The following is a 14,609-nucleotide window of genomic DNA, read 5'->3' as shown; positions in this document are numbered from 1 at the left end:
TATTAATCTAGATCTTTCATCACTTTTGGGTGAGTTCTAGCAAATTCCATGCCTGGCCCTCCTCCTGCTCCTCCTCCTCCCCTCTGGCTGTACAGGAGTTGATGACAAACTGCTTGGTTTGGTTTGAAATCTTTCCACTGCCTCCTACCACCAAAAAAAAACAAAAAAAAAACATAAGCATTAGCTCCTGCTAGCAATGACTTGGTAAACTCAGAGCCTCAATCTAAAGTTGAAAAAATAAAAATTTGTGCAGGAGCAGTGGACACGGCTGTTTTCTTTCAGCTGAAAAATATCCCTGTTGTTTTCTGTCTGTATGACATGAGAAATGTATTTGATGAAAGCAGCAAAAAAAAAAAAAAAACGTTCAACGCTTGAGAAATACAGATGGAGGTTGATCTTCTTTTTCAGGAGGCATCTGCCAAGGAATTCAGAGTCATTAGGAAACTCCCAAATGGTTGCACACTCTTTCAGATACACGCACATTGAAAACTATTAGCTCGTCTTGAAAGCACACAGAAACCCCACGTATACGCGTTCAGATTCCCTCGGTTGTTGTCGTTCTTGATTGGAACACAGATGGTTTTGTGAGAGATTTTTTTTTATTTCCTCTGTTGCTGCAGTGGTTTTATAAAGATTATTGGGTTTCCAAACTAAGAGGAAGTGGCAATGCTTGTCGAGAGTGTCGAGAGCGTAGGACTCACAAGGTGGCGCTGCGCCGCGGAGTCGGAGCGTCGCAGCTTCTGGACAGAGAAATCCAAATGACCTGGACTCAGAATCACTGGAAAGACAAAAATCATAGGAACATAAACCAGCTTTAATCTTTCATCGCTTCCTTCTGCCCTTACTCCATCCTTCTTTCCCTCTTTCTATCTCTATAACTCTCACCGTTTCCAACTGTCCATCCTTCCTTCCTTTGCTGTCTTCTGCCTCTCCTTGACTAACACGGTCTTATTCCTCTAGATTTAATGGTTCCGGGGGTGAGTTGGGCCCTCTCTGACGGCACAGTGAAAGGTACTGAGTTTCCAGCATGTTCTGTGTGTCCCTCTTTAACCCACCACCACCACCGACCACGACCACCCACCATGGTGGCTAGAGTTCTCAGTGCCGTGATCACGGGAGGTAGGGCCCCATCCCGCGTCCCCGCCCCCCTGCCTCTCTCCCATCAGCCCTCAGTCCACTGGACATTTTGCTGTTACCTGTTTTCTCTGTCGTGGCTTTGTCTTTTCACAGCTCCTCCACGCCGCCCACGATCCATCCACCGCTCACAGCACCGCACCACTGCAACACTACCACAGGAGGAGGCCGATCTAGTTAGGGGTTAGCAGGCTTGGGAAAGGTCGGGAAAGGAAATGTTTGAAGATAGTTTCAGGATAGTGTGTTTTTGGATTTTCTTTTTTTCTTTTTTTTTAATTGGTCATTTTTGCACTTTCCACGTGATTTTTTTTTCTCCAGCAGACTGACAATGCAGTGACACTGACAGTAAAGCAAGATTTTGATTATAATTCATTTGGAATTTTTAAGAAATTAGGCTAAAAGCTGGAAACCTTTGTAGCCACCAAAGTAAAGTAAAGTAGATGACAAAGGAAGTTAAGTCACTGACATTCATCCACAAATAATTACAAAATGCTTCTGTCAAGCAAATTTTTTAAAGATCAATTTCAGGTACAATCCTGACTTGTGATCTAGAGGTGTTAGAATGCTTATGAAAGCCACAAAGGTCATAGAAGGTAGCAGAAACCAAACTTTTGATTGACAACAGTGGGAACCCAGTCTATCCTGCAGGGCGCAGCCAGAATAATTCACAATTTGAAAATTGAGACTTAATCGGGTGCCTTTCTTTTCGTGTCACGGGGCCGTTGCAACGGGCATAGACAAAACTGCCTCCACACGCCGCTGAATAGAAACACCAGCATTTAGAGGAACAAAGCAAACGCAGCAACCAGGTAACCTGCACAGATGGTGTTTGTGGAGTCGCTACACAGGCTCGACGGTTTTGCCATAATTCCTCATCCAGGGCTGATTTGAGTTCTTGTTCCGTGATTGGTGCCATGCAGTGTTTACTGCATTACGAGTGGATTGAACAAAAGTGAACATCAGCGAAGCTGGTGTATTTGTAGGTGGTTGGTCATGTGTCTGCCTGTCCTGCAGACTCCCAAATCCTCAAAAATATGAGAGCAGCATAAGGAGATCAACAATCGGTCCTAATCAGACAGACAGTATGTTCCACATAAACCACATATTGTTGTTCAGTTGTAGAGGTACACATTAAGCACAGTGTTACAAAGTAATGGAGCATTTTTTTTATAAGACAATGTTTACAATCTCTACTTGCCCCCAACTTAAAATAAGTTTACAGGAGTTTAGCTTCTCCCTCTGTTTTCCTTTGTGTACCCAACAAACCTAACCAACGCGGCCATCTGATAGGAAAAAAAAAAAAAACTGTTTCTAAACAGCACAAAACATCAGCATACATTTGACACTTGAGACAAAAACCGCTACCTGCCCTCCCACTGTATCTTCAACAGGAAAGTGACATCAAGTGGAAACAAGCTGTTTAAGATGCAGCATTTTCCACTGAATAGATCAGCGGGTCAGATTGGTGTGATAGATTTGTCCAGCTGATGCCATTCTGACTTCTCTCTGGTGGTGCAGGCATCTTTTAGTAGTATCCTTGAGCGGGTCACCAGAGTCAATTAAAGGAAACTGAACCAGAGGAATTCAATCAAGTGCATCTGCTGGTTTTCCCATTAGCTCCGCGCTTGACTTATAGCTCAATTTGAGACCCAGCATTCCAAAATATGCAAATGCAATTACAGCAAATTAAGATGCGACAATGCCTAATGAGTTTTTCTTTTCTTTTCCCCAGATGCAATCCTTATTGTCTGGGCTTCAAGCTGCTTATTTCCTTTACGAGATTGAATTCTGTCATCTGTGAAAGTCGCTCTTTACTTAATAGTAAGAATAGAATATAAATATGAGATTATATAACAATGAAATGATGGCTTTTGACAAACTGCATGAATTTATCTGTCTGGTGGCTGATACGGTACAACAAGCTGTATACGGAGGTCACAGCTGGACAGGCTGTTACCAGGCCAGCTGTTGGCTCTTGCAGGCCATTAAGGTCAACTCTGCTTTACTGCGGCCACTTGTTCCCATGGCAACCTGTTGAAGGTGTTGCTCATGATTGGTGGGAGCTGCTGTGAAGTGTGTTGGGTGATGATAATCCCTTTCTCGAGTCTCCCTTGTGTGTTTGGGATTTTTGCACAGATTTGGCCAGACATGATGCCAGTTAACAGCCACATGCTCCAAGTGAGTGTTTGTGTGGTTTTTTTTGTTTGTATTTTTTTTTTGGTTTTTTTTGCAAGAGTGTGACTGTGAATGTGTCATGGACCAGATGGCAGCAAAACAGGTTGCAAAATATGCCGATAGACTGCTTTAGTACCCGAATCCCCTTCTCCTCTCATTTCGGGAGGCAGTTTGGGACCTTAACACTCTTCTGTTGATCCATGGCAGCGTTTCACAGGTGCAATATTTAGATTTATTTATTTATTTATTTTTTGACCAGTTCCAAAAGTGCCAGGGAAAAAAAAACACAAAAGTAAAGCTTGCCCCCACCTTCCAGAAGGTCTCTGGAGTGTCTGTACTTGATTGGTCAGTTCACAGAGGAGAAGGTGTTTGTCAGTGTGCGAGCACGTCGCACACAACGTGTCACCGTGTTCGCCAGTGGACTCTTATCTCTCGCTTGCACGACACCGAAGCGGCCCTCTCCACAGGCTACAGCAAAGAGAGAGACAAAAGGAGGAAGGGAGTTGATGGAGGAGGCACATAAAGATTCTGACAGAGGGGGAGGAAGCGGGGAGGAGAGCCAGAGGGATGGACGGTGAAACACTGCCACAAACACTCGCGCACAGTCGCACTCGTTAAAAAGTTCTGTCAGTCTGTGACCATGTACGATGAGGGAAAGATGAAGCGCACATTCTGTGAAACACAAGTAAACAGTTTCCACATCAGCCACCAATATCACAGTGACAATCATCAGAAATATAAAATACAATGCAGAGTGTAACATAACACGACATAATCAATAGAGAAAACACTGTCTGGGCATTAGCATGCAGAGTGTGCTTTGTAAGTTAGGAAGTGCCAAACTGTATAGAATCAACTATTGGTGCAGTATAAATGTGCATCTTCTCCATGTGTAAGGGCTCAATTCTTCTTTAGGCAGTTCCCTTCAGTGGAGGCCTCAGCCAATCATCTGCCTCCGTCTGACTCTGGGCTTTGCATCCTATTCCTCTTTTCTAACTTCAAGTCCTCTTTCGCTGCATCCATAAACCTCCTCTCCGGCCTTCCTCTCGACCCCCTTTTTTAATCCTCGGCATCATTTGCCATCATTCCTAGTGTCATTTGGAACCACCACTGACAGTAAACCTGATGAGATTGTCATCAGTTTTGCAGGTGTTTACCTCTCAGCCCACACAAAGTCTCTTTGTGTTGAGCTCTTGTGTGGATGTGTCACGGTGGCTGCACACACTGCACAGCTAATACACTTTGATGCCACCATCTCTCTGTTCTGCCCGCAGTGAGGTATTGAAGCCGCGTCATGGGTATTATGACATACGGCAGCTTGTGTGACGGTAATGATGCTCGCAATCCCTCCGCACTATTCCGCAGGATGCGAGCAGCAGCGGAACAACACCTTGTTTCACTATTAATCAGAATCTCTACATGGGATTTTAACAGTAATCAGGAAACAGATTAATGAGGCGTTGTCGGGTAGTGAGTTGTTGTCGAGTGTTGTTCTCTATCCATTGTTTTCAGAAAGTCAAAGTGTGTGATGTCATTTTCCCGGTCGCATAGGCTTTGTTTACGTACTGTGGATTTGCTGTCACTGAGCTAATTTGTTTCTCTGTGTCACACTCTCTAATAAAGAGGATCTGCATGACTGAGAGGACACAGTGGTGAGCGGAGCGATGCTGTGCCGTGTGGTTTAGAGACAGTGGCACTGAGAAAAAAAGCCAGGAGGCCGAGCTGGAGGCAGCAGAGAGGAGACTGAGAGGGTTCGGACATCTCTGCCCAAAGGGAAAGAGGGAGATTTACAATTAGCTGCATATACTGTAGGTGTTGATTAATAAGGATTTATATTTACTGTATATAAAGAGCAGGTGCAAGTGTGAAGGAGGCGTCCGTACTTTGTCACTGTGCATCTACTCAAGGTTTCACAATGTAAGAAAGCAGCAGATAGCGCGGGATGTTTGCCGTATGCTGCCAGACCAGTATGTGATGATAAAGCCTACAAGCTGGGTCTTACGGTAGATGAAGGTGAAAAGGAGGTTTCTAAGTTACCAGCTGCAGAAGATTAGATCATGCACCCTATTTAAAATGCAGAGTTGTATCTGTCCAATGAAATGATGTTGGCTGCAATCAGCTGCTCAGAGAGCTCAACTTTGTGATCTGACAAAACCTATGATTGACTTCATTTGCACATTGGCTCTCCACATACTCGTGACGTCGACTCACTGACAGGCTAAAGACACAAAAAACATATCAATTAAATTTTTCATGGCACGGGGCCGTTAGCGTTAAATCGCTAACTACGGGCTAAGGAGCTTTTACACACAACACATTCACCACAGCTGTTCCATCGCTTAAACCCCTGCATCACTGTTACAATTATCCTTGGGAAGAATTGCAACGATAACTAAATAAGCAGCACCGTTTATTATTGTTTTGCAGCTCGACACCAGTGCACAACAGCAGAGCAAACACGGGGATGATGAAAGAAAGAGGAAATAATTAAGAAACAAACACAGAGGAAGGGAAAACTCGGGAGTAGCGGAGCGGCCGTCTCGGAGCCCACCAGCAGAGAGCAGATCTTACATAACCTGCCGTGCCTTTGCTTTTTCTGAAGCCTATTGTGTTGCTGCGCTGGGAGCGTGTGTTTTGTCTTATTAGACGGTGCTCGGTGCGCGAGTCTGGATGCTCGCGCTCCCTCTTATACGTCAGCTGGAGAGTTGAGCCTCTGCCATGTTAACAGATGGCCCTTCTTGCTTCCTGCAGCCCAGGCGGCTCTGTCTGGGTCAGCCCCCGCATGAATTCTCTCATCGCGCCTCACCCCAAAACAGTCATCGCATCAAGGAAGTGCGTGGACGCAATGAGATATACAGCACAAAAAAGAGACGATTTCTGAAGGCAACTCTTTCATTTGCTTTTGCCGCTTTTTGTGACTCTCATTTCGCTGAGTACATCGTCCGGCCCCCATAGGTGCTCACGTGTTGCTTCACATCTTTAAAGGTCCAGTGGGTAAAATTTTTAAGGAAGCCCGGTATTTAAAGGGCCTGTGTGTAAGATTTGTATCTTGGTAAGTGCTAAACATACAGCCCATAAATACATTAATAATTAAAGCGTATACTCACACATTACAGTTCCGCATTTTGGAACTAGCCTGACTAATGAAGAAGAAGGTGGTTTATGGGCAATGTGTTGAACTTTTACCAAAATAAAAATCATAAATCAAGCCAGATTTTACACACTGAATTTTGAAGAGTTGACTGCAGGTGTTGCCAGGCAAAACAGAGGAGTTTGTTAGAGTGCACTGCGCAGTTGCCTTGCAGTGGTTCCTCCAGACCCTCTTCAAATCATCCTCCCACACACACACCCCCAACCCCACTCCTCGAAACAGCTTCACAGTTTCAGAGTTAGCCTTAAACAGCCAGCGGCTACAATTAAAACATGGAGTTAAAGCTGCTGTTGCAGGTGTTAATAAAGTCACATTTGCATAAGCTTTTCTCCCTAGAATGATTTTTTTGGTGCATACTGGTGACTAAATTTTCTTGATCTCATTCAGAAGCTGTTCCAAGACCCGACTGCTGATTCATTTCGAACCGTGATCTCTGTCTGTCTCTTTCATTGTTTTTCTCAACAAATCTCAAATGGAAAAGTAGAAATACTTTCATTTTGAGTGTAAATTGCATGATGAATAGCAGTGAGCTTGTGTCAACATTTGGCCTTTATGTAGCTTTTCTAAGAATAGTTTAATATTTAATGTGGCAGTTTGTCGTATAACTTAAGGAACTAGTATGGTTTTCGGAATAGTTACCAGTGCATACAAGAAAACAATTTAGGACTGCATCATTTCTCCATAAAATATCAATTATCTTCACTCCACTAACAACTTGCACAGGATTGAACAGCCGAACTGCACTTATATTCAGTGCACCACCTGTTTGTGCTTTGCAAGGAAAGAAATCAGATGGCGCTTTACTTCCTCAGATGGCTGAGTGAGCGTTCAGGGTGAAACATCAAAGTGATGAAGGGAAAATAGCAAATATTATCCCATTAAAATACTTTCAAGTGTTTAGACTTTTTGACAAAGTCTGAAATGAAAATAAAAACAGTGCTGTCATCCGCCTTTGTACATGTAAAGTTTTTGAGCAATACAATCCTTAGGCTCTCTGCACCTTATAATGGTCTGAAGAAAACACATTTCCACACTAGGATGCTGGGCATTGACCCAAGCGTGCTTGACCAAGACTTTGATTAGTGCAAACACAATGCTGAGACACTGTGTCTGCATTTCAGCACGGGTGCAGTCCATGTGGAATCACTTTTGCAGCCTCAGGGTTCAACAGAGAAGTCGGCAGCTGTATATGATTTTCAGCCCGGACACTTAAAACCAAAGCGAAAATGTTGTACGTTGTATAGCAGCACAGAGACTTTCTAGCAAGCCGATAACACAAACAAATGCAGCATAGCTGATGATGTTAACAGTTCCTTCTTCTTTTTTGTGGCATTGGCAGGTTGCTGGGGGGAAAAAAATAATAATTCCAGTCTGTTTAGATGCGCCAGTGTGCTTCGACACGGAACATCAGTGCTAATATGAAAGTTAGCCAGAGGCCCGAGCACAGTAGGAAACAATCTGCCTAATGTGCAAACAGTCTTAATCACGAAGGTTGGCTGGTGGTTTAATTTATGTGTGCTGGGATCAGTAAAAGAAATATGTAAAAACATCAGATTTAGCTTGAGTCAGTTCTAAAATAGCCAGAAGTTCTGGAGAAAATTAAGGTAAAAAAAAAAATAAACTCACAAAAAAATAAACCTCCTCAAAGACTCCCTGGTATCCCCAGACCCCACTTTGAAACCCACATTCCTCAGTTCCATTCAGTTTTCGCATTGGCCATGAAAGTGGCCCTGCAAGTGCTTTGATAGCAACAGCTCTGGACAATGTTAGCGTTGTTTATCTCAAAGCAGCTTCATGATTCGCCATCACCCCGAGGCGGCTAAACGGAGTCCTTACCTAATCTCTGTTGTGGGTGCGTGGCAACGAGACAAAGATAACGGGATCATCGCCCTGAACATCCTCTACTCCGGTGCCGTACCACACACACGGAAGCCTGAGCGTTGGTAATATGCAAAGCAGCCCGACGTTCCGCAAATAGCTATCCTTCATCTAGTAGTTGTCACAGACGCACACAAGCCCTCCTCAACTGTATCTGGGTCATAGAGATAAATCTAACGGAAGCCTTACATTGCTCCTCTTTCCTCACCCTCTGTCTCCCAGGGCTGCAGAGAAGTAATTAATAACGGCCGTCCTTTAAGAGGCCGTTGAGAAATAAAGTAGTAGGGATGAACTGTTTTGATGTCAGCTGTGATTTTTGGCGAAACGAAACGAAAACAATCTACGTAAGACGATTATTACGGTGGTCTTTAACAGTGCTGTGTAGTCAAGTCGTGTGTTGCCAAGGCCGTTCTGGAAAGATTGCCCTAGGTTCTGGAACAGACCCAGAGCATCCAGCGGAATGTCATCCCATTGCACTGATTGCATTCAGGAATCTTTTTCTTGCCTTCCAGATTGTGTTACTTACGGAATACTGGATCCGTGTGCATTGTGCAATGGCTTGTGTAACACTATACAAAGCGACTGTGCAAGGCGTTTCGGAGCAGCTTCCGTCATGCATTGAAATCCACAGGAATCCTGGGTTTGCTGGGGATCTCCCTGGATGAATGAGAGTTAAGGACTTTTGTATCCCATACCGGAAGTCATCATAGAACACACACCTGTGAGCACCGATAAGAATCCTAGACCTTTCATTCATGTTAAAGTATTACGGGTTAAAAAAAAATGTGTTCCCAAATCAATAAATGATCATGGTTTAATACTGGGGATTGCAATATCACTTATAATTGTCTTAATGAGGATTTTGGTCACAAGTATCTCACCTTAATCAGAGGTGTGATAGACTATGAGATATTTAAAAAAAAGTCACAGGGATGTTTCCCAAGGCCGTTAAAGTTTGATGCCACAAGGTGTAGGTAGCAGTGCTAAGTCAAGCGTCAAACATGATGAATCTTTGATAACTTTCTGGTGCTGAGTAGCTACTCTGCTGTGGGGTTGGAGGTGGGAGGGCAGTGGAGGTGTTTCGAGGTGTTTTTGATGCCTTTGTTCCACCTGAGATACATTCAAACTTCATTCAATGAAGCAAAAGAACCAAAGATTAAAAGTAACACTTGCAATAAAAGCCCTCTTGTTCCCTGGGGAAGAGGTGTTCATTTATCCATTTTTCTTGAACCATTGATTGCTATGGTGAGGACAGAACAGCTCATGTGCCCGAAAAGCAAAAATCAAAAGTAATAGAATGAGTAATGAATCTCATTCGTTTCCACGGTCCACGGACCCAGTGTTCATTACTCATTGCCTTAACGTCCTAGGAAGAACATGTGCGAAACACTGAGTATGACTGGAAGTGCTGTGAGTAGGCGGGAAAAGGGCCCCAACAACACTCGCTATGAATGTTTCATACCGGAAACTTTCTCAATGAATATTTCATGTACAGAAATGTCAGGAAGAGAGCAGCAGAGTGGCGCATGGCCTCTCACTGTAGCGTCACATTCAATGTAGCAGCGAATAAGGACCCAAAGCAGATCTCTGTTCAGGGGTTCAAATCAACCAAGAAAACACCTTTTGCACTGATCCTGATTTTGGTGATACACACAGTCTAATAGTGTGGTTAGTTGTAGATTCCATCCAGGCACCAAGGCTGATTAGACAAGAGGCGTCTTCCTAATGACATTATTCGGTAGCGCAAATATAGTGCATACTATCTGTGCAGAGTGTGCCCACATCATGGGGTATGCAAAAATGCAGCGTTGTATTTATTCACCTAAAATGGGAAATCCCCAGTTGACTCGACATTGCTGATCCAGTCGGAGTTTTGTAACAAACTTCATGACAACATGTTTTTGCTTTTAGCACCAATATTTATAGTTCCTATGGTAATGTAGCCCCCAACATTATGTTTGTGGGTTATCCCATGATTGGTAACAGTCCAGCTATTGTTATTATCTGCCAGCTAGCTAGTGCTGCCTGATGACACAGGCAGCACTTTTGTCTGTTTGTTTGGTCCATGTATAAATAGTACGTCATCTTTAGCATAGAATATTTGTTCTATGGTACCTTGTGTGCTGTATTGAAGTGTTCTGAAATGTACCTACACAAATATACAAACAGAGTCACTGGTTTTAGTCCTTCCCTTCTTATGTGAAAGTAGTGTTAAGAGACCTGCAGATAAAATGAGCTTTTGAAGGCTTTCAGTGTGATGGTGTCTGTCTGTTGAGGTAGAATTAGCTTTCTCACTGGTTGGCATGTTAGTACTGCTGTGAGCTGTAACTGATTCTGCTTGGAGCTAGTTGCTAAAGACAGCATGATGAAATGCTTACATGTTAATTTTAGCTCATTTGCATTCAACACAAAGTACAACTGAGCCTGGCGGCAAAGTCATTAGTCTGCTCTTAAACCAGACATATGGCCTGGTGGGTTAGGGCTAGCGCAGCATGAGGATAAATGAATTGAGAAAAAAAAAAAAAAAAAAGAACTCACTAAATATGTATGGAATTCATGTGCTTGAGCACAGATGCACATTTTTCTTGAGATTCAGCCCAAGTGTTCTTCATGCTAATGTTCAGCTGAATAAAACATTTAAAAAGCTGGACTGCAATTGATGGACTTTGGTGTTGTGGGTTCTTGGCAAAATCACTTCACTTACAGCTGAAGAAAAGTATGTGTACTAAAATGATAGAATGAACAAATGAATGAATGAATCACTGGCCTGTGATGTGAATATGTTTTATGTCGAAAACTTAATGGAAAAATGATTCTCCCATCTTTGTTTTTTGTTTTTTACATTTTAAAGCAAATTTCCAAGGATTTGCTTAGAATTTGCCAGACATTTTATCAAGCTTTCCAGTCATGCAGCTGGGCTCCTTTCCATGTGTCTAGCTTTTCTTTTTAAATGCTATTTCCCTCCATATATGTACATATATAAGCATATACATGCACACTAAATAACAAGTAAAGGCAAGTAGGCTGGTTGGAAAGGTTAAGAGAGCAGGAGTAGTTCTATGTAGTCATGTTTCACATACGATCTATATATTTGTCTGGGTCACATGATTGGGACATACACAAGGATCCCTCAGAGGTCTTATGGAGTGACCGCCATGTCATAGTAGAGTTGAAAAGCTTCCCATCGTTCTGCACCTTGTCTTCACTGTTCTTCCTGTTACGCCGTCCTCCACTCACACCGCCCAATCGCCTGCCTTTGCCATCCAGTCCCCCATCCCAATTGGTCCATCCTGCTCAAGTATGACTCAGAAAGAAGTGTGTCAGTCTGCCACGTGAACCGGCCCAATGTGTGATTTCTTCTTTGTGTCAAGCTGTACGGAGGAGTGTCTGCGTGTTCTCATGCACTTTTGTCATTTTTTGAATGATGTCATGTTTTCTTATTCCTTTGCCTCTTTTCTTCTGTGCTCCTCGACCGGCTCTGCTGCTCCTCTCTGTTTTCCTCTCCACCAACCCCACTCGCTTCTGTGTTTTTTGTCTCTTCTTTCCTTGTATCTGTGTCTCTCTTCTCTCGTTGGTTTCCAAGCAGGGCAGCAGAGCATTTGGGAATTCCAGTTATTATTTTTTTTTTGTTCTTTCCTTCTTTCTTTCTCTGTTTTTGATTGTTTTACAGTAACTGTTTATGTTGACAGTTTGTTTTCTTTGGACTCAGTGTTTTCTTGGAATTCAAAATTGGACGACAAGTCTGCTGACACATTTTTCCTGGCAGACACTGAGTCTCAAGGTTTACCTCTGAGCCATTCACCATGAAGGACAGGGGCATAAAAACAGCAGCCAGTCTCCAAACAACTGCCTCACAAATGTGAATGTTTTTAAGCATCGGCGATCTTGACCCGGTACATCCAAATCTTCATACTGTTTTAAACGCACCGTTGCTGCTTTTTATTTCCCCTTGCTCTTTCCTTCCTCTCACGGACATTCTTTCAATTGCTTCCGACCCAAACATCTTGTTCATACATCTCATTTACGCCCCCCGCCCCCAAAATCAACTATCCACACTCCCGAGCCCAGTATTCCAGTCATGTGTAAACTTCAGATTGAACCTCCAAACCCATAGAGCCGTCAGGTACACCGGCAGGACACTAACCCATTGCACCAGTGAGCCGAGGCCATAGCCGTGTGTCGCGTTGGTTTGAGCTCCATGGTCAGGCCGCGCTGGCGCTAACATCTTTTCCACCTCACAACCTACCGTAGACACCTCACAAAATCACCGCATACACATTCAGTCCAACCCACACAGCCACAGTGGAGCCACGGCGCTGCACTGTGCTGCTCTCACTCAGCGGAACCACTAACAAGGAACCAAACTGTGTCTGTATTTCCCAACAAAGACCGGCTCGGAAATGTATGCATTATGTTTTTGAGCATGGCCGCGTCCAAAAGCAACTCCCATCCCTCGCCCCCTGCGTTCTTAACCCCCCCGAGTGGTAAGTAGGGAGACCACAGTGGGCGTTCAGAGGCGTTTGGAGTTGGATTTGGACAGGGAATTGTTTTGGTGATCGTTCTTTATCTAACAATGTGTGATTTTCCTGCCAGACCACGGGTAAATCTTTCACAGGGGTTTTAGATCTTTTCTCCTCTAAATTAGCAAATATCCACAGGATGTGGCTGCATTCTCTTCCCACTGCTGCGCAGTTACATCTAACTGTCTCGCAGTGTGCACAGGAAATATTTGATTAATGATGACACATACACACACACGTATGTACGTCCAAACGAGATCTAAGATCCCTGAGGTCACCCGGGTCGCCCAGATGGTGTGTTAAACGCACTGTATCCAGATCTGAGCCCAGATCTGAGGATGGTTTTGGGTCTTCACCAGAGGTTTGCCGGTCTCGACCCAGCCATGCTTTCAAATCCATCCCCACTGCTTTCGAAACAAAAGGCGGACAAGAGCTGAGAGAGGAGGCTGTTTTCATCAACACGGTACTCAGGGAAACACTGCCAGTGTGGGACTTAAACCAGCAGCTGCAGCAGCTCCTGCATTCCTCATTAAGTGGCTCCCGTCTTTTCTCTGGGAAGTGGCAGAGGGCAGTGGAAGTAAGAGCAGGAGAGCAGAGGCAGTATTATACCTGGCGCAACTTTCGCCTTTTCTCTTTCTCACTCCACTTTCCCTTTGCTCCCAGAGGCCAGTTGAGGCCTAACCAAAGGGTTTCTGTTACTCTTTCATCTCGGTTTCCAAAGTCAGTTGCTAAGTCTGGGTCTCCCTTTGACCTGTTCGTATGAGCGAAGGGAGACACTCACTTGCTTTCTCAGATGCTTTTTTTTTTTTTTGGGGGGGGGGGGGGGTATCCACTTGCCATGTAGCTCTCTGTTTTCTCCTGGCAAACTCAAAGTTTAATTGGACCTCACTGAATAGGAATCAGTGAACAAGTGGGACAGCCGGAAAGAGAAAAATCTGATGAACGAGCTCCCAAAGAGGAGGCGAAACAAACGGAGTGCTATTAATGTCAGGGCGTTTCACTCTGCCGCCGCTCGACTCGCACCTGCAGACGGTAAGTAGCACAGCGTAAAAATAATGCTCCTCCACGCAGAGATGATGGAAGGTCTTATAAAGAGGAATTCCCAGTGAATCGAACGGTTGAATCCCACATGGGCTGGACTTCACTGGCCTGATTCCACAAGCACAGCGCTGTTGCTCAAAGTGGCTGGAATTAGATCCGCGCAACAACATATCTACTAAAGAACAGTAAAGCAGTTCTTGCTCAGAAAAGCATCAGTATGGGTGGGCCAACAGCAATCTACTTACCCCAAGTGCCCCCCATCAAAAGATACCCGTGCCTAACCAAGCTAACCAAACCATCGTCAGTATAAAACTCTGACAGTAGGATAACCTTTTGCAAAAATGTCACAGTTTGAAAATCTAATAATTCCAGTTCTGAAAACTAATTTGTCTTTTCCCCTCTCAGCGCAATGTTAAAAAGTAATGTAATTAATCAGAACTCAAAATAGAGTTTCGAGTTGTTTTACAGTATTACAAAAAGTATTTCTTCATATTTCCTACACAGTTCTCTGGCTCGCAGAAGTGCAGCAGGTGACTTTGCACGGCATCTTGTTTTTGTGCAGATTAGACGCACCAGAAGCCAGCAGACTTTCTCCACTTTCTGGCACGCACATCTCTACAGGAGGCCACAAACAATTGAACTGCGGTGCTGGTGGTCCTGGGGTTTGGCATCAGCCACCAGTGAGCTGCTTCACCTCCTCTGATGATGCT

At 44.0% G+C, this 14,609-nt stretch overlaps 1 protein-coding gene across 10 annotated transcripts in view; it reads left to right on the top strand.

Annotated features, from left to right (window-relative positions):
• The window catches only part of cacna1g (calcium channel, voltage-dependent, T type, alpha 1G subunit), a 225,065-nt gene that overhangs the window by 185,111 nt on the left and 25,345 nt on the right, over window positions 1-14,609 (top strand). The gene's annotated exons all lie outside the window — the stretch shown is intronic.

This window comes from Nelusetta ayraudi, unplaced genomic scaffold (assembly GCF_046127955.1).
Source record: "Nelusetta ayraudi isolate G7.1 ecotype Tasmania unplaced genomic scaffold, CSIRO-AGI_Nayr_v1 ptg000042l, whole genome shotgun sequence".
NCBI lineage: Eukaryota > Metazoa > Chordata > Actinopteri > Tetraodontiformes > Monacanthidae > Nelusetta > Nelusetta ayraudi.
The sequence above is the reverse complement of the archived record's forward strand: the minus strand, read 5'-3'. Positions and strand labels throughout refer to the sequence as shown.